General features: G+C 35.2%; 1 protein-coding gene across 1 annotated transcript in view; it reads right to left on the bottom strand.

Annotated features, from left to right (window-relative positions):
* The window catches only part of ARAP2 (ArfGAP with RhoGAP domain, ankyrin repeat and PH domain 2), a 247,505-nt gene that overhangs the window by 36,434 nt on the left and 190,937 nt on the right, over nucleotides 1-20,134 (bottom strand). Inside the window, exons 33-35 of the transcript XR_010126032.1 lie at nucleotides 15,732-15,911; nucleotides 4,281-4,420; nucleotides 3,541-3,638 (exon numbers count right to left, since the gene is read on the bottom strand). The gene's annotated coding sequence lies outside the window, so the exon portion shown is untranslated. The remainder of the gene's footprint in view (nucleotides 1-3,540; nucleotides 3,639-4,280; nucleotides 4,421-15,731; nucleotides 15,912-20,134) is intronic.

A 20,134-nucleotide genomic window follows, 5' to 3' on the forward strand; every position in this document is an offset into this window, starting at 1 on the left:
CCAGGTGTCAGATAAGGATGGAACAGCTCTGAGGACAAACTTTGTTCTCTAAAACATATTAACTCAGCAGAAGAAGTTTGGTTAGGGCTGCCAAGAGATGAAGGCCCAGAAAAAAAAGAAAACAGTGAATTGTGGAAAAGGAAATAAACTTTTTTAGTTTAGGGAAAGTTTTTGAAGGAGACCACCATTAGAAGAAGTTGTAGACTCATACCTAGAGGGATTTGTATGAGAAAGCACACAGGAATAAATGGACATGTAATACTCTATGATTGCCCCTGAATAAGTGAAGAATAATGTGTTTAGTTTAAAATGATAATTTTTAGCATTTGCAATTTGAATCATATTTTCCTCATAAAATAGATTTTTGTTCTGTCTATTTACTTTGTTATTCCTTCCAATGACACATAAAGAGGTAACCAAGAGATTTGGGGAAGGGAATGGGATGAGCAAAACAAAATCCTTGCAGTGTACAAATTTGTCCATGTGGACACAAAACACATATGATGCCCATATATATGAAGTAATACTAACTGTTGGGAAATTCTTAAGAAAGAATCTAGTTCTGTGAAGAATTAGATTGGTAGTTGGGTAGGAATAGCATTGAACCAGTAAATTGCTTTGCACGGTAGGGCCATTTTAATGATATTGATTCTTTCTATCCATAAGCATAGGATGTTTTTTTCCATTCGTTTGTGTCTTTTCTGATTTCTTTGAGCAGTACTTTGGAATTCTCATTGTACAGATCTTTTAACTCCCTGGTTAGCTGTATTCCTAGGTATTTTATGCTTTCTGTGGCAATTGTGAGTAAGATTGCCTTTCTGATTTTGCTCTTGGCTTGGCCATTGGTGTATAGGAATGCTAGTGATTTTTGTACATTGATTTTGTATCTAGAAATCTTGCTGAAGTTATCAGCTGAAGGAGCTTTTGGGTCGAGACTATAGGGTTTCTAGATATGAAATCATGTCGTCTGCAAACAGGAATAGTTTGACTTCCTCTCTTCTTATTTGGATGCCTTTCATTTCTTTCTCTTGCCTGATTGCTCTGGCTACAACTTCCAATACTATGTTGTATAAATTTATAACAAGAATGCACATAAATTTGCCAGAAGCTAAAGGCATACAGTTTGAAGATGAAGCAAATTGTCTAAAGCTGGGTACAATGACACGTGTCTGTTGCCTCCACTATATAATTTCAGAAACTCAGAAGGCTATGTGAGGATCATGTAAACCCAGGAGTTCGAGGCTGTAGTACCCTGTGATCGTGTTTGTGAAGAGCCACCTCACTCTGGGGCTGGGACATGTAGGAAGACCATGAGAAAGGAAAAAAGAAAAGAAAGAAGAGAAGGGAAGGGAAGGGAAGGGAAGGGGAGGGGAGGGGAGGGGACGGAGAGGAAGGGGAAGGGGAAGGGGAAGGGGAAGGGGAAAAGGGAAGGGAAGGGAAAAGGGGAAAGGAAAAAGGGAGGGGGAAAGAAAGAAAAAGAGAAAGAAAGAGAGGAAGAAGGAAAGAAAGAATTGAATTGTCTGAGATACATATTTGAAGTAACTAGTGAATACATAATATTTGAGGTAATGCTTCTGGATGACATAACTCAGGAAATGAGCACTAGTATGGAAGAGAAGCACTTAGAGGAATAAGCAAATGAACATTTTGTGGTTTATGTTTACATTTATTTAGCATGTAGTGTCCCGTTTACCAAGTGAAAAAGGATTTGGAAAGAGTGATCATAAACCACTGATGTCAAAGGCCACTGAATAAAGGAGTTATCCAAGGTATGAGAATTAGACAATTTATTTGGCAAACTAGAGGCCATTCATGATCTCGATTAGAAGTAGTTTGTTTTTTTGGTGGTGGTGGGTCTGATTAGAGAAACTTCAAGAGCAAAATGGAAGTAAACAAGACACTAAAGAGAATTTTAAAAGTGGTTTGCTATTGAGATATTGGGAGGTAGCAGCAGTAGAATATGGTGTCGAGAGGGAATTTGTGTGTTTCTATCATTTCTTTTTTAGGTTAAGATGGAAGCTATTATAACATATTTGTATGTTGGTGATAATTGGCTATTCACTTGCTGAAACTGGACCTTTACCTCACCCCATATATAAGAATCAACTTAAAAGAGATTAAAGACTTAAGTGTATGACCTGAAACTGTAGAGGAAAACATAGCAGAAAAGCTCCATGGCATTGGTCTGGGCAATGATTTCTTGGATAAAACCCCAAAAGCACAGGCAACAAAATAAAAATGGAATAGACAAATGAAACTAGATAAAACTAAAAAGCTTTTGTATAGAAAAGTAAACAATTAACAGGATGAAGAGACAATCTATAGAACGGGGGAAATATTTTCAAATTATGCATCTGATAAGGGGATAAATTCAAAATATTTAACAAACTCAAACTACCCAATAACAAGGAAATAACCCTGCTAAAAAAAAATGGCCAAAGAACCTGAACAGACATTTCTCAAAAGAAGATATAGAAATGGCCAACAATAATATAAAAAAAAAAAGTGCTCAACATCACTAATCATCAGGGGAATGCAAAGTAAAACCACAATGAGATATTAACTCATCATACCTGTTAGAATGGTTATCATAAAAAAGATGAAAGACAAGAAGTGTTGGTGAGCATGTAGAAGAAAGGAAACAATATAAATTGCAGGTAGGTATGGAAATTAATACAGACATTGTGGAAAACAGTATGGAGTTTCCTTAAAAAACTATAAACAAAACTACCATGGTATCCAGCAATCCCAGTTCTGGGTATATATCCAAATAAATTGAAATAAGTATGTTGAAGAGCTATCTGCACTCCCAAATTCATCACAGCATTATTCACAATAGCCAAGCTATAGAAACAATTTAAATGCCCATCAGTGGATAAGTGGGTAAAAAAAGGTGGTATATATTCACAATGGAATACCATTCAGCCTTTAAAAAGGAGGAAATTTTGTCCTTTACAACATCATGTATAATCTAGAGGGCATTATGCTCAGGGAAGTAACTTAGGTACAGATAGATAAGTACCATGTAATCTTACTTACATGTGGAATACAAAAAATTGAATTCATAGAAATACAGAGTGGAATGGTGGTTATCAGAGGCTGGGGGGTTGGAAAGAATGGGGAAAGAGGAAGCGTGAGGCAAATGGTACAAAGTTTCAGTTAGACAAGAAGAGTAAATTCTTCTAGTCATCAATTACACAGGATGGCAACTATAGGTCATAATAATGTATATTTCAAAATTGTTAAAAAAATCGATTTTAAATGTTCTCACCACAAAGAATGTATAAGTATGTGAGGTGATAGATATGCTAATTAGACTGATTTGATCATTCTAAAACATATACATGCATCATAACATCACATTATACCCCATAAAGATATGCAATTATTGACAATTATCAAATTAAATAAATAAATACAGAAAAAAACTCAAAATGAATGGAAAATTTATAAAGTAAGAGAGAGAGGGATAAGAGGGGGACAATTGTCAGAGAAGTTTACCTATGAGGAAATTAAGGTACAAAGCATTGAGAAACTTACCCATTTCCATAGCTGTTAAGTTTTAGAGCTTCAATAAAATTTCAGAATGCCTCACTCCAGAGATTCTTTTGTTAATTTCTACTCTATGTTGTCTTTTCCTGAGTAGAGGAGGGAATAATTAACCAGGTCATTGTAAACTAGGAATATATTGCAAAATATATTCATTGTACCAGCCTATAGTAAGTGAACTCCTGACCAGTATTCTCTCACTCTCTCTCTCTCTCTCTCTCTCTTTCTCTGTTTTGAGACAGGGTCTTGCTCTGTCACCCAGGCTGGAGTACAGTGGTGCAGTCACAGCTCACTGCAGCTCCACCTCCTGGACTGAAACAACAATACTCAGTCTCTTGAGTATCTGCGACTACAGGCTCATGCCACAATGGCTGGCTAATTTTGTTATTTATTATTGTTTTTTTGTACAGATAAGGTCTCACTATATTGTCCTGGCCAGTCTCAAGCTCCTGGGCTCAAGCAATCCTCCCTGTGCCTCCCAAAGTGTTGGGATTACAGGTGTGAGCCACTGCACCTGGCCTTTCTCTGCCATAAGGTTTTTAAATAGACTTTAATGGGCCTAAAATTCCCATATGGATGTTAAAAAAAAACCTAATGCAGACCACAGAAAGAATCTATTTTGAAGTGATGTAGAAAATTAAAGGCTATCATCCCCAAAAGTTGTATGTAAGAGGAGCAAGCAGCAGAGCTAACCAGAGCACTGGTCTACAAACCTAAGCAAAAGCACTCACCCATCACAATAGGAAGGCAGAACAAGGAAACCAAGAAGTTTAAGTTTCTCTTTTCTTTTCTGTCCAGGCCAGAGTACAGCAAGTTCACCAAGTTCAGCAAAATCTCCAAAACAGTGACAGTGAGACATATTGTTACCCACCTCATTAGGACAGGAAGATAACTTCATTAGATAGAAATATGTGAACAAAGCATGTTTAAATCATATTACCATATACATAAATCTAAATACTAACAATTTTCCACTCTCACCTGCATGGTCAGGAAGCATATATTTTGGGTGCCCACTCCTCTAGAGATCCCATCCATGTTTGCTGCACCTTCAGAATCCCATGTGAGTTCAGAAGCACATGCTGGGATCTCATGCCTTACAGGTGATGTAGATCTATAGGACATGACTTACATTGTGCTATGTCTTCATCTTCTGCATACCAGGTTTCTCTCCACCATGGCATCTGCTCACCAGATTAGCAGGTGGAGACCAGGTTTTCAGCTATCCTCCTACAGGCTGCACACAAGCACACTTCAAACAAAAACAGCTTCCCAGTGCCTGAGCAACCAATGCAAGCTTTCACCAGGGGACAAAGTTATCTCCCATCCAAGAGAATGTAGCACTTGAGAGAAGGTATAATTCATCTGAACACAATTGACATTTGAGAGGTCTAAACTCATTCCAGTGGCCATATAAGCTAACTGACTTTCCCATCTTCATAATTTTGTCCATAATCTAAATTATAGGCCAATCTAATTATCTAGTCTTTTCAACACAACCATCCTGTTATGTAAAAATTTTATATTCATGCTTTCTTTTATTGATCACTTCTTTATTGAAGCAGCACTCATTTATTGTGCTATCAGAAACCCCCATTCTATGATAATTAACTCATTTATTCTTCAATATTCATTTTCCCCATTTGGCATAACTGAATTCATCTTATTCCTGAGGTTACCACTTCTTCATCCTCCTCAGGTGGACACTGCTTATTCTTTTGAGGCTCACATATCTTAAGATCCAGATAGCAGCAACAACTAATATTTAACAAGTACATACTCCAATGCCTTTTAGGTTTATTATCTCTGAAATTTCGTTAGTATTCTTATTAACACTTTTCAGATGAGAAAATTCAAGCACAGAGATCAAGTAAATTTTCCCAAAGCCACACAATTGAAAGATACAGAAACAAAAAGTTCAAACAACCTGGGTCTAATCCAGATATGCAGTTAGAATCTTCTTGCCAACATGCCCCTTCCTTTTATTCAGAATATATCTGAATATACATTACAGTGAAGATGGCACTGAGAACTCCGAATGCAATGGGAATCAGACATTGGATTCTTATGGATAGTGCTGTGTCTCCCTGGTAAGCACAACATATATGAAAGCAGATTTTAATTTAGACGTTACTAAGTAAAATGCATGAGGAATAATGCTGCATATACCCAGTAAAAGATTAAAGTCAATTGATCAATTCACTATAAATGCACAGGTTTATTTCTGAACTCTTTATTATTTTTGTTCTTCTTTTAAAAATAATTTCAACTTTTATTTTAGATTCAGGGGGTACATGAGCAGGTTTGTCACATGGGTGTATTGAATGATGCTGCAGTTTGGGTTATGAATTATCATCACCAAATAGGTAGTTTTTCAATATTCGCCCTCTTATGTCTCTCCTCCCTCTAGTAGTCCACAGTGTCTATTTTTCCTATCTTTATGTCTATGAGTGCCAAAGGTTTAGCTCCCACTTATAAGTGAGAACATGTGGTATTTGGTCTTCTGTTCCTGTATTAATTCGCTTAGGATGATGCTTTTGATGCATGTTGCTGCAAAGGACATGATTTCCTTCCTTTTATGGCTGCATAGTATTTCATGATATATATGAATCATATTTGCTTTATCCCACCACTGATGGGGACCTAGGTTAATTCCATGTCTTTGCTATTGTGAATAGTGCTGCTATGGACATAACAGGTACATATGTCTTTTTGGTAGAATGATTTATATTTCTCTGGGTATATAGCCAGCAATGGGATTACTGGGTTGAATGATACTTTTAATTTTTTTGAGAACTATCCAAATGCTTTCCCTAGAGGTTCAATTAATTACATTAATTGAATTACATTCCCACCAGCAGTGTATAAGCATTCCCTTTCCTCTGTAGCCTCATCAACATCTGTCATTTTTAAAATACTTTTGAAGAATAGCAATTCTGACTGGTGTGAGACAGTATCTTATTGTGGTTGTGATTTGCATGTTTTATTGGTCTTATATGTCTGTCTCTAACTGGTACCGTACTGTTTTTATTACTGTAGCTTCAGAATATATTTAGAAATCAGAACGTGTGATGCCCCCAGCTTTGTTCTTCTTTCTCAGGATTGATTTAGCTATTCATGGTCTTTGTAGTTCCATATGAATTGTAGCATTGTTTTTATCTATTTCTGTAAAAAAAATGTCTTTGAGATTTTGATAGGAACAAATTGTGTTTTTTAAAGTGATAAATTATTCTTAAGTTTAATTAAAGCTTAAGTTGACAAAAAATTTTTTCTGACTCTTTGGGAGAAAACTTCCTGTATAATTAAATGTTTGCTTTTCCAAAAAAAGAAATGTATTCAATCATTCTTTAAGAAAATTGGTCATTTGGAGAAACACTATTCCACAAAACTCTAAAGCAGGTGGCAAAACTGTTCTTATTGTTCTAAATGTGGGCCTCCTAATTTGAGTCCCAAGTCTCACTGAAAATGACTGCCACAGGGGCCTAAGGAGAGGCTATCTTTGCCTTTTATGACTATTTGATTTTTTTGAGGAATGACTAATTATTACAGACTTCCCGCAATTGATTTAAGTATGTCTTTATTTTGTAATTCACAAATTCTGCTATTTCAAAATATGTTGTTTGCAAATTAATTCTTAAAATTTCAAAGCTTTGACTTTGTCTCATAGATCGGTATTCATCTCTAATTGAAAAGAGATGAGTGAAGCCAATGCGTAACCTAGTACACTTTAAGAGTTCAATAATATTAAAGAAAGCTAAAAGGAAAAGAAAAACACTCTACCTAAAAAGGATTACAAAAAGCCAATAAACATGGAGTATAAGGCTTTATATTTCATTTGAGTGTAGACAGATACATGAGTATGTATCTTGACTTATTACAGTTTATCTTAAATTATTTTTCACAGTTACATTGCTCTTTGAATTAAACATGCATTATTAAAATAATCTTAATGGAGAGAAGACATTGTATTTAAAACGGTAAGTTATTTTTGTGTTAATTAGTTTTTTACTTATTGATGTATTTGTTAACCCAGATTTGTTTAGTGTGGACTTTATGAAAGCTTCAACAGAAAGAGGTTTTGATAGTTGCATGATGACCAAAGGCTTGGTTTTCATGCCTAGGAAGGAGTCTCTTAAACTTGGTTATGTATTGACAAGACTATACCATATTTTAGAAGAATCTTAGTTTAATAACTCTAACCACAACAATGTAATTATCCAAATGCTTTGTATTCTAAATACATACAGCATGCTTTGGCACAGAGCATCTGCAGCCAGTGTCTAAGCAGTGTATTTCAGCCAGAAAGTCAAAACCATATCGTCCGAAACTCATGTCTGATAGTGTTTTACCTTTAGGTTTAGCCAATTAGTATAAAATTAGTACAAAAGTAACTCTTGCAGCAGTTTTTTGGAATTCTCTCGCAAAATAAGGGTATTCCAAACTAAAGCACAAAAACCTAGAAAAACATATTACACTGCAAAGCATGTCTCTGAATAAGAACAGAAGGATTTTCATGTGTGGCATTCTTTCATCCTGGCATTCTCTTCTCATTCTAATCTAAGAAGCTGCTCTGTGAGCAGTTTTATTTAAATAAGTGTTTCAAGAAAGCATTGATTTTATTAAAGGCAGTATCGAAAACTTATTTTCTCCCTTATACTTTTTTTTCTAGAAGATCACATAAAAGTAGTTATTTATGTATTTCATTGCTGAAGTGGAATACCATAAAATGGGGCATATTTGAAATATAGGTACTTTCATACAACTGAATACTCCCACAAAGTACTTGTTTGTTCACATCTTCTAGCAATTTATTTTTATCTTCTAAGGAAATGCATTATGTTTCTTTTAATGTGATATTCCAGCCCTCTATTGCAGGTAGGACAAGTATTTCCCTAATTCTTTTTGGTTTTTATATCCATCACTCAAATATGACTTATAAATATGAGTTATTTGTAGAAGTAACATTTGGTAAAGTAACATAATGAGTATTAACCTTTAAAATTCCTTCTTTAAAAATCGAAGAGATATGTCTTCACTTTTTCCATGTTTAAAAACTATCTCATGTATCATGAAGACTTCATATTATCATGAATTAATATTATAAGACATAAAATTCCTTTAGGGTTAATTTCATCACTAATGGTAGTAGGTATAATTTCAGCTAATCTTCTTACTAACTAGTTTTAGGTAAACTTTTGGTCATATAACCTTGAGAACATCATTGTTTTAAATGCATAACAACGGGCCAGGCATGGTGGCTCATGCCTGTAATCCCAGCACTTTGGGAGGCCGAGGAGCTGGAGACAAGCCTGGCCAACATGGTGAAACCCCTTCTCTACTAAAAATACAAAAATTAGCTGGGAGTGGTGGCAGGCGCCTGTAATGCCAGCTACTCGGGAGGCTGAGGCAGGAGAATCGCTTGAACCCAGGAGGCAGAGGTTACAGTGAGCTGAAATCACACCATTGCACTCCAGCCTGGGCAACAGACCGAGACTCCATTTCAAAAACAAATAAATTAATAAATAATAACAAGAATAATAGTAAATAAATACATAAATACACACAAGCATAACAAGGCTACGAACTTCTCCAATTTTGTGGTCAGGAGGATAAATTGATTTTGTAATTTTCTTGTTGTTTTCTAATGTTTACATTATTTGTATTATCTCCATTCCACAGATTGTCTTTGTTTTATCCTTTCTCCTTTCTTGCTTACTCTTTTAGAAGTGTTTTAAACCAATTATCCTTTTTGCTTTAACTTAGTTAAAATTAGTGAATATTTATAAATTTACTTAAACCGTCAAGTATGAAACACAATATGGTACAATGAGCTTAACTATTAACTCTTCCACATTGTAAAGCACTCACTCTTTCTTCAGGCAATTCAAACGCTGTTTGTGACATGTGACTGTTTGATAAAGACCAAAAGAGCATGTCCTAGCCAATCTATATGTTGAATATTAATAAAGCTTTTTAAAAATAAAAAAATGCACATAGTATTTTTTATATGCTCTTCTGACACCTTTAATGAAACTAACCAATTTCTGGACCACTGCTCTAGTGCTTGCTGTTAGAACAGTTCATACCTGAAAAATAGAGCAAGTTAAATTTATGAACTATGAAAATTTTCTGAAAGGTAAATGTTGAACATCCAAGTAGAGTCATTGAACTTGTAAACAGAAATAACAAACAATAAAATGCAACATTTATTAGGAAAAATATACATATCAGTAATATGGTAATTTGAATAGGAATATAAAAGTAAAATTGCCAGGAAACACAAACATTAATAGCTTTTAATTAGAACGCATTGGAAAGGAAGTAGGAATGAAAGCAGCAAGTTATTGAACTTATTCATAAAGAGCAAACCCAAATTTATTCTAAGTTGTTAGTGTTAATATAGTCTGCAGCAGTGGACAAATCAATGTTAATTGAGTTCTAAAGCAACGCGTGCAGGAAACAGCTTTCAGTATTATGAACAGTAGCTACATATGAAAAGGCAGCTTTGAAATTAAATACAATTTAATTCAGTCCTGAATACTTTTATTGACATAAAAATTGCTAAAGAGAATGAATAAATTATATGCACTTCTAATGCTGCATTATTTTCTTTCAAACACTTTATTATGCAAACATTTGAACTTGCAGCAAATTTGAAAGAACTTTTTAATGAACACCCCAAAATTCACTACCCAGATCTACTATTAAAATTTTACGGCTGGGCGCGGAGGCTCACGCCTGTAATCCCAGCACTTTGGAAGGTCGAGGCGGGCGGATCACGAGGTCAGGAGACCGAGACCATCGTGGCTAGCACGGTGAAACCCCGTCTCTACTAAAAATACAAAAACAAAATCAGCCGGGCGTGGTGGCGGGTGCCTGTAATCCCAGCTACTCTGGAGGCTGAGGCTGGAGAATGGCGAGAACCCGGGAGGCGGAGCTTGCAAGTGAGCCGAGATAGCGCCGCTGCACTCCAGCCTGGGCGACAGAGCAAGACTCCGTTTAAAAAGAAAAAAAAAAAAACTACAATACATCCTTATTTATGTTATTGATTCATTTATCCCTTCCTATATCCATGAATTCATCTTATTTCTATCTATTTAATGCAAATCGCAAACATCTCAACAATCTCCCCTAAATACTTCAGCATGCAGGGTTTTTTTTTTTTTTTTTTTAGATGGAGTCTCATTTTGTCGCCCAGGCTGGAGTGCAGTGGCGCGATCTCGGCTCACTGCAACCTCCGCCTCCCGGGTTCAAGCGATTCTCTGCCTCAGCCTCGTGAGTAGCTGGGGTTATAGGCGCCTGCCACCACGCCCGGATAATTTTTGTATTTTTAGTAGAGAGAGGTTTTACCATCTTGGCCAGGCTGGTCTTGAACTCTTGACCTCGTGATCCTCCCGCGTTGGCCTCCCAAAGTGTTGGAATTACAGGCATGAGCCACCGCGCCCGGCCCAGCATGCAGTTTTTTATTAAAAAAAAATTTACATGAAATGAAATACACCTATCTTAAGTGTACATTCCTCAACTGGTGCTAAATACATGCACCTGTGTAGCCTAAACTTCTACCAAAATATAGAACATTACCATCCCAACCAGAAAGTTACTTTATTACCTTCCTAGGAAATCTCCACTCCTGCCCAGGATAACTACTGATGATGTTTTCCATCAAGATGCTGCACTTTTCTAAAAGTGATGAGCTACTAAGTATAAAGGAATTACTTGTATCTTCAACTCCTGGGCTTCTAGATTCCAGAGATATCAACAATGACACCTTTCTCTTTAAAATAAAAATATTTCAAATTATCCTTGTAAAATATTTATGCATCTTTAATATAGTTGAGTAAAAATTGAAGAGTTTTTAAAGTAAAAGGAATTTATTAAAATGGAGGCTGTGTTTACTTAGAGAGTGAATTAGGTAACTTCTAATCAAATCCCAGAGTGCTGGCAAGTTTATTTGCATTATGGATGAATAACAACCACATTTCTTGTTCTTCAGCTAGTTGATTATCTTACAAATTTAGATCCACTTATGAAATTGCTAAGTAGCTCAATACCAGCCATACAGCAGATACACAACATATATTTTTAAATGGAATAAAAGAGTGAATGAGAACAAGAGAATGAATGCAAAGGGAATTGATGATTGCTGTGTTTAGGACATGTGACTAACAGAATGCTACATGCTTTCAATAATTGTGTTTTTCCATAAAACTATTCTGCGAATTAGGCATGCCTTTCACACCGTGAATGCTCGATACATCACTACAACCACTAAAATGCGCCACTATAACTGCTGAAATGTACAGGCCCTAACTAAGGAGTTTTTATCCTCAAGAACATCAGAGCAGCAATTGCATTAGTCATCTGCAGTAAGGTTAACTAATCTTTTTATACCCCAAAGTTGTCTCTGTGTCTGGAACAGAGAGGAGCAGCTTAAAAAAGATTTTATAAATATACACCATTGGCATTTACTAATCTATTGCTCAATTATTCTAAAAATGGGAAAAATAGCAACTAATTTTTCTGGATCAGATAATTGGTAAGTAGAGAGACCTACAAAATCTCTGATAAGTGGGACACATACATTACTAGTGCTGCTTATTAAAGGTGATTCAATGATAATCTATTGGGGAAGTGAGATGAGAAATTAGTAAGGATACACACCTTCCAAAATCAAGCTGGAAAATGGATTTTAATTATAATTCAGGGAGAGCAGAGCTTGACTTCCAGTATAAAATGATGTCTATAGAGACTTTTCAAATTTTTTTATTTAAATACCATTAACAAAACCAGAGCTTGACTTCCAGTATAAAATGATGTCTATTTAGAACAAATGAGACTTTCCAAATTTTTTATTTAATTACCATTAACAAAATGGAAAAAGCAAACATAAAAGGCAAAATATACAAATGAATACACAAAATAACATTAAACAAAAAATATTACATCATTACCACATACTACCAAATAAGCTTTATCACAATTTGGAAATACTTTTCACTAAGTGTAAAGCTGATGACTACTCATATTATGCAGCCACCAGAGAAATACTTTTTAAGTACTTTGTCCTAGGGCATAATAGAAGATCCCCTGATAGTCTGTAGGCTACTTTAAGGACATTTTATAATGATTGGCGATGGATTACAAATGAGGTCAGGAGTGTATTTCTTTTGCAGTAGTAATTTAAAATGTGTATTGCTAGGAATTCATTATTTAAGTTTAATGACGTTAAGTGATTGCAGTTTATGTCTTTTAAAATACGTAATAACCCTAAGGGTTGATTTTGTCATTTGTACAGTCAACTGATAGAAATGATTTAAACAGTTCTAGTATTTTGATTATATTGGATCTATGAGTGCATTTAAAATATTTTAAGCTTTTGAATCCCTAGACATAGGCACAACATCTGTCACTGAATGAGATTTAGCATTTCCACTAAGGCCCTGACAGGAAATCTAAATCCTGTAATTTTGTAATATGGTTATAAAATCTTGGATAAGATCTGATTTATTTGGAATGTGTCCATATTGTTCTTTGCCCGTGAGTGCACACTGTTTATTATTCATGAGATGGAGTAAAACAGAAAGTCATTATGTTTTGGAAAATCATCCTCATAAGAACCATCGCATCTCTGGTAATTTGATTTAGCATGTCAAATGTTTGATTTCTAACTTGTTCTAAAATAGTTGTTATATGTCTAATTTCCTGATTCAACTTGGCAGTCTCATAGTGTGGGAAGTAACTGTTTAACCATTTAGTTTCAGGTACTTTTTTTTAATTTTGATTTTGATTTATTTATTTTTTTGAGACGGAGTCTCACGCTGTCGCCCAGGCTGGAGTGCAATGTCGTGATCTTGGCTCACCACAACCTCTGCCTCCTGGGTTCAAGTGATTCTCCTGCCTCAACCTCCCAAGTAGCTGGGATTACAGGCATGTACCACCACGCCAAGCTAATTTTTGTATTTTTAGTAGAGACGGGGTTTCACCATGTTGGCCAGGCTGGTCTTGAACTCCTGACCTCAGGTGACCAACCAGCCTCGGCCTCCTAAAGTGCTGGGATTACAGGGGTGAGCCACTGCGCCCAGCCAGTTTCAGGTACTTTTATAAGGTAATTTCACAATTTTATTTCAGAGTGGGCAAGAGTTGGTATTTAGTAATAATAATACATACATGATAGCACAAACCAGATAAATTCATTGGGAGCAAAAGCTAAGTTCATCTAACAAAGAAGAAATATATTTCATTAAATGTTACTCTATTTTTATTAGGTACTTGAGTAGCTGGGCAGAAAATGATTAAGAAACATGGGATTAATACAAATGTACTCAAGCATATTGGCTACTTTCAATAGGTCCTGAACTATTTTCAATATAAAACTATAATAATAAAAATTCTTTCATCATTGTAACCATTTGTATAAAGTATGTGGGGTATATACACTTGCAATGGGGCCAGAGCATATTTATAGAGTTCAATTTGTACCACAGTAGGCACTTCCTCTTGTCTGGAGTGCATCTTCTTACAGCATGAACATGAAACCTGGACTGTGACCCTTGGAGCTTACAATTTTATTGGAACTGTAAAGCGTTTATTCATTTAACTCTCTGGTGAAATGACCACTCCTTTACAAGCAATGTCTCTATCTGAAGTAATGTTTCCTGCCTTAAAGACAACTTTGTATTTTCTTAGTTTTGGGAAATCAGTTTTCTTTAGATTATTATCTGCAGAGTATACATCTTTTTCAAACTTTTACTTTCAACATATGTCTATATATTTTATGTGTGTCTCTGAGAACCAGAACATGTATAGGTTTTCTTGTTGTTTGCTTTTAATTGAAGTGCTTAGTTTTGTATGTAATTACTGATATATTTAGCCTTATATCTACCACCTTACTACTATTGTTTTCAGTGTGACCTGTTTTTGTCCCTTTTTCTTTTTTTCTACTTTGAATTACTAAAATATATTTTAGTTTTCCATTTCTCTTTTCTATAAGCATGAAAGTCATATGTTCTTTCACTTTTCTTTTAGCAGGTACCCTAGAAATTAAAGCATGCATCCTTGACATTGTAATTAATACAAATTATTACATTCACTTCTTCCCTGATAATGCTTGCACATTTATTCACAAGACATTATATTGTCATGTAGTACAGTCAATATTAATTTATGTTTACCTGATTTTTTTAACTTTCCTTTGCTCTTTAGTTTTACTGCATTTTGGCACTTCTACATATGACCAATTTCTCTCTATCTGAAACATTAGTTTTTTTTGTTTTTTTTTCAGTGCAGCTTAACTGAGGAAATCTCTTTTTCCAAAGTAGCCTTTATTTTGCCATCTCTTTCAAGGAATATTTTAATGGATATGGAATTCTAGTTGGCATATATTTTCATATAGCACTTTAATAATTGTAATTTTTTTTTTGGCTTTCATCTTTTATGGTGAGAGGCCACTGTCATTGTATTGTTATTACTTTAAGTTTGGGGTTTTGGTATTCTCTGGATAATTTTAAGAGTTCCTCAGTAACTTTTCCATTGTTTTATTATAATGTAATTTTGTGTAGGTTTTTTTTTAAATTTACCTTGCTTAGAGTTTGGCTAACATATTGAATCTATTGGTATAAATAGATTTAAAAAATCCATTAAAAAAACCTGTTGGTCATTTTCTCCTCCAATATTGCCTCCTCCCAATTTTCTAGATAACACATTATATATATGTTCGACATTTTAACAGTGTCTCACATACTTCTTTTATCTACATATTTTGTTCTTCTGTTTGTTCATTTTGGATATATTTGATTTTTTTACTAACCTGTCTCCAATTCACTAACCCTTGGTGCATGTCAATTATGCTATAAAACCCATTTGTATTTAACTTTAGTTACTATGTTTTTAACTTCTAAAATTTTTATTTGATTTTTTAAAATTCCAATTCTCTGACAGAATTATCCAATATTTTCTGTATTTTTTCTCTATTTTCTTGTTAATATTAATATTAATCATTCCTGTTATTTAGTCCTTCTTTGGTAATTCCAACAGCTTGATCATTTGGGGATTTCTTTCTATTGTCTATATTTTCATCTTAGCATTTTGGTCAGAGGTCAATTGTCTTGAATTTTTTTCCTTTTTCTTCATTTTTAAATGGCAGAAATTGAAAAAAAAATAGAGAAGTTCTATAGAGGATTTACCTTTCCATCTTTTGGCAAAGAGGCTAATGATCCTGATCCAATGGGACTGAGCTGAATTGAGGTTGTGGGCAGTTTTGATGATGAGCAGAATCTTCTGTCAAGATTCCAATTCATACCTGCTCCAACCATATGGCTTCCCAAGGCTTCCAAATGAGAGCTTGTATGCTCACAAGGGTCTCTCTGCATGGTAGTAAATACAATTGAATTTTTGTATTCTTAGTATCATGAGACTACAAACAACTCCACTGCACTATTGGGGATTTTCTGCTAAGCTTATTAGCTTACTGTCATATGTGGCATCACAATTCAGCAAATGCCTTAAAAGGAAAACCAGCTATTGTTAGTTTTCTATTCCTCCATTCTTGCTAGGATCTTAGTGCCTTGAGTCTCCAATGTTGTTTCCTGAACAAGACTGCAAAAGCTCTGCTGTTTATTCTGTCTTAAAAAATCATCTCAACCCGAGCAAAGACTAGATTTTCAACTTTTTGTCCTGTGTAGAGATTCTTTAAATGCACCCAGAAAAATAGCAGCTATAAAATATTAGCCCACGTCTTTAATGTTCCTACTTCTTCAGAATCTGGCCACCCCTATTCCTCATTCCAGCAACAGCCGAGTTTGTTTTTGTTTTTGTTTATTTTTTATTTTGTTTCCCATTGTTTCTAGCTTTCAGTGAAATCATTGTTCTTCTTCAAGCTACTTCATTATGCCATGATTCATTCATTCAATATATGTTTCAGTAGTGAATATGAGATAAGGCACAAGCACTATTTTAGATTCTAGGAATATAGTGGTTAATCTAAGACTTTGCATTTGCAGTGTTATATTCTAGTGGAAGTAGATCATTAAAATATATACTAATAAATATGTCCATTATCAGGTGGTGATGATCCCAATGAAGTAAGAAGATAAAGGGGATAGCAGGAAGATGATGATGTCACTTCATATGGCAAGATCAGAGATTGTCTGCCTGGCAAGGAGATATTCAAGGTGGTCTATATGTAGTTAACAGAGTGATCCATGTGTATGTCTGGAAAGAGTGTTGGCCAACAGAAGAAACAGTTAGGTGAAAAGTTCTAAGGCCTTTTCATGCCTAGTGATGCTGAGGAACAGTATGCTTATAGCAAAATGAGTGAGGCAGAGTGTTTAAAAAATAGCAGGTGGTACACTGGAACAATCATTTCCAACTTGTATTTATATTTAAATATATTTTAAATATGTATATTCATAAATGCAACATGACATTGATAAAGACATTCCATTTTAACTTAACTGAAATAGACAGCTATTAGGAGAAGAGACACAGTCTTTTATTTTAGAAGTTCACTCTGTCTTTTGCTTCCTTCCACATAGTAGCATGCAATTAGGGAGACAAGTTGAGAATCTTGTGCCATAATTCAGAAAAGATATAATTAATGGCAGATTGTAAAAGTGTGGCCTCTTGAGCTAGACTTCCTGGGTTTGAACACCAGTTTTGCCAATCATTAGCTGAATAACGCTGCTTAATATCCCTGTACCTGAGTCCTAGACAAGGAAAGGCTGAGGAGCAAGTAAAGAGCTTTAGATATATTTGAGATGCTAGTTGTACATTCAAGTGGAAATGTAAACTACAGTCTGGAACTGAATGAGTAGATTCAGACTGAAGTTAAACATATGGGTAGCACAGAAGATGTACTGTATGCAAAGTTACGAGACTTGATGTGTTCCTCTAGGAGTTAGGCTACCCAGTAAAGGATCTGGGAAGACTGACTTGCGAGGAAAGAGGAAAACCACAAGATAGTAGCATCCTAGAGACCAATACTAGAATTATTACACAAAGGAGGGTGCTTAACTTTGTAAAATGCTATAGATGGTGATAGGTCAATACAATGACTGAAAACTGGTCATTACAGTCATGAATAAGGTTATTGTGACCTTACCAGGAGCAGCTTTCAAAGAGCAATGGGAAACAAAGGCTGAATAAAGAAGGTTCAAAGAAAGAATGGGAGGTTAAAAAGAGAAGGCAGCAAGTTAGACAAATGTAATGAAGAGTCTTGCTGCAAACAGGAGCAGACAAATGAGGCAATAGTAGAGGGGAAGATGAGATCCTACCCAGTGAGATATAAATGCTACTTCCATCTGATGAAGGTTGTTGTTAAGCCAGTCAACAGGCTGTAAAATCATGGTTTGGGTCAGCTGGGTTGATTGAAGTGAGTTTTTCTGTCTCTGTAGTCTAGTGTATTTGTTGATTGCTCAGTCGTTTAACTGAGAAGCTCTCTTGGTTTTTCTTTGAAAGGTTCAGCAATATTCTTTATCAGATGTTATGAAAGATAGGGCATCTTTACTCTGCTGGAAGAGTGGCTCTTGATATGAGAACTTGAGTCTTTACAAGCAGACTCCAACAGTAATTTTGCTGAGCCACAATTTTGAATTTTATGCTATATTATTTTAGTGTTCACGTTATTTAGCTAGCTGATTTCTAAGCAGTTACATATCAACATGTCATTCTTTTCCTCCATTAATCATATGGTTATTGTAACTTTGATGTGATGCTAGAAAGTTATTCTGAGATTTGGAGCAATAAGAGCACAAGGACTAATTATTTCAAGTACCAGAGGGTATTCTACTCATCATATATCAATATTAACAAATTAACACAAAAACGTGATGTATTACTTTACTAAGGTTACCATAACAAAATACCTGGGTGGCTTAAACAACAGAAATTTATTTTCTCATAGTTTTAGAGGCTGGAAGTCCAAGTTCAAGATGTCAGCAGGTTTGTTTTCTTACAAGGCCTTTCTCTTCACTTTGCAGATGGCTGCATTTTCCTTGTGTCCTCACATGGCCTTTCCTCCGTGGCTGGGCATCCCCAGTGTCTCTTTGTATGTCCTAATTTCCTCTTATGACACCAGTCAGAATGGATTAGGGCCTGCCCTAATAACTTCATTTTAACTCAATCACCTCTGTGAAGGCCCTACCTCCAAATATAGTCACATTCATTCTAAGGTATTAGGAATTAGGATTTCAACATAAGATTTTTGGGAGAAGACAGTTCACCCCATAACTTGTGGTAATCTGCTTTATTAGTGCATAACATATGTTTTAAAGGATGAAGAAAAAATTTCTAGAAGCAGTTTTTAATTTTTAAAAAAGAATTTTAATTTTTATGGGTACATAGTAGGTGTATACACTTATGGGGTATATGAGATGTTTTAATATAGGGATGCGATGTTTACTAATCACTTCATGAAAAATGGGTTATCCATCCCCTCAAGTATTTAACTTTTGTGTTAAACAATCCAGTTATACTCTTTTAGTTATTTTAAAATGTGCAATTAAACTGACTATAGGCACCTTGTTGTGCTATCAAATGCTGGGTCTTATTGATTCTTTTTATTCTTTTGTATCCATTAACCATTCTTATCTCATCCCACCCACCCTCTCACTACCCTTCCCAGCCCCTGGCTGCCATCCTTCTGCACTTTATCTCAATGAATTCAATTATTTTGATTTTTAGATCCCACAAATAAATAACAGGTGGGTCACTTAGCATATTGATGTCCAATTGCATACATGTTGCAAATAACAGAATCTCATTCTTTTTTATGGATGAATCGCACTCCATTGTGTATAAGTACCACATTTTCTTTACCGATTCATCTGTTGATGGACACTTAAGTTGCTTCCATATTTTGGCTATTGTGGATAGTGCTGCAACAAACACGGGAGTGCTGCTATCTCTTGGATATACTGATTTCCTTTCTTTGGGGTACATATCCAGCAGTGGGATTGTTGGATCATATGGTAGTTCTACTTTTAGTTTCTTGAGGAACCTCCAATTGTTATCCATAGTAATTGTACTTACATTCCCACCAAGAAGGTTTGCTTTTCTCCACAATCTCACCAGCATTTATGATTGCCTGTTTTGGGGGTATAAACAATTTTAACTTATGTGAGATGATTTCTGATTGTAGTTTTGATTTGCATTTTTCTGACAATTTGTGTTGAGCACCTTTTCATCTTCCTGTTTCCCATTTGTATGTCTTCTTTTAAGAAATGTCTATTCAAATCTTTGCCAACTTTTAATCAAATTATTAGATTTTTTTCCTATACAACTGTTGAGCTTCTTATTTATTCTGGTTATTAATCCCTTGACAGATGGATAGTTTGCAAATATTTTTTGCCATTCTGTGGATTGTCTCTTCACTTTGTTGGTTGTTCTATTTGCTCTGCTGCAGTTTTTAACCTGATGTGATCCCATTTGTCCATTTTTGCTTTGGTTGCCTGTGCTTGTGGGGATATTACTCAAGAAATTTTTGCCCAGCCTGTTGTCCTAAAAAATTTCCTCAGTGCACCACGCTGCTGCTGCTAGGGGATTGGGGAGAAATAGTGTTGATTCAAGACCATATATCCTACCCCTTCAG

Source organism: Pongo pygmaeus, chromosome 3, assembly GCF_028885625.2.
Source record: "Pongo pygmaeus isolate AG05252 chromosome 3, NHGRI_mPonPyg2-v2.0_pri, whole genome shotgun sequence".
Classification (NCBI taxonomy): Eukaryota; Metazoa; Chordata; class Mammalia; order Primates; family Hominidae; genus Pongo; species Pongo pygmaeus.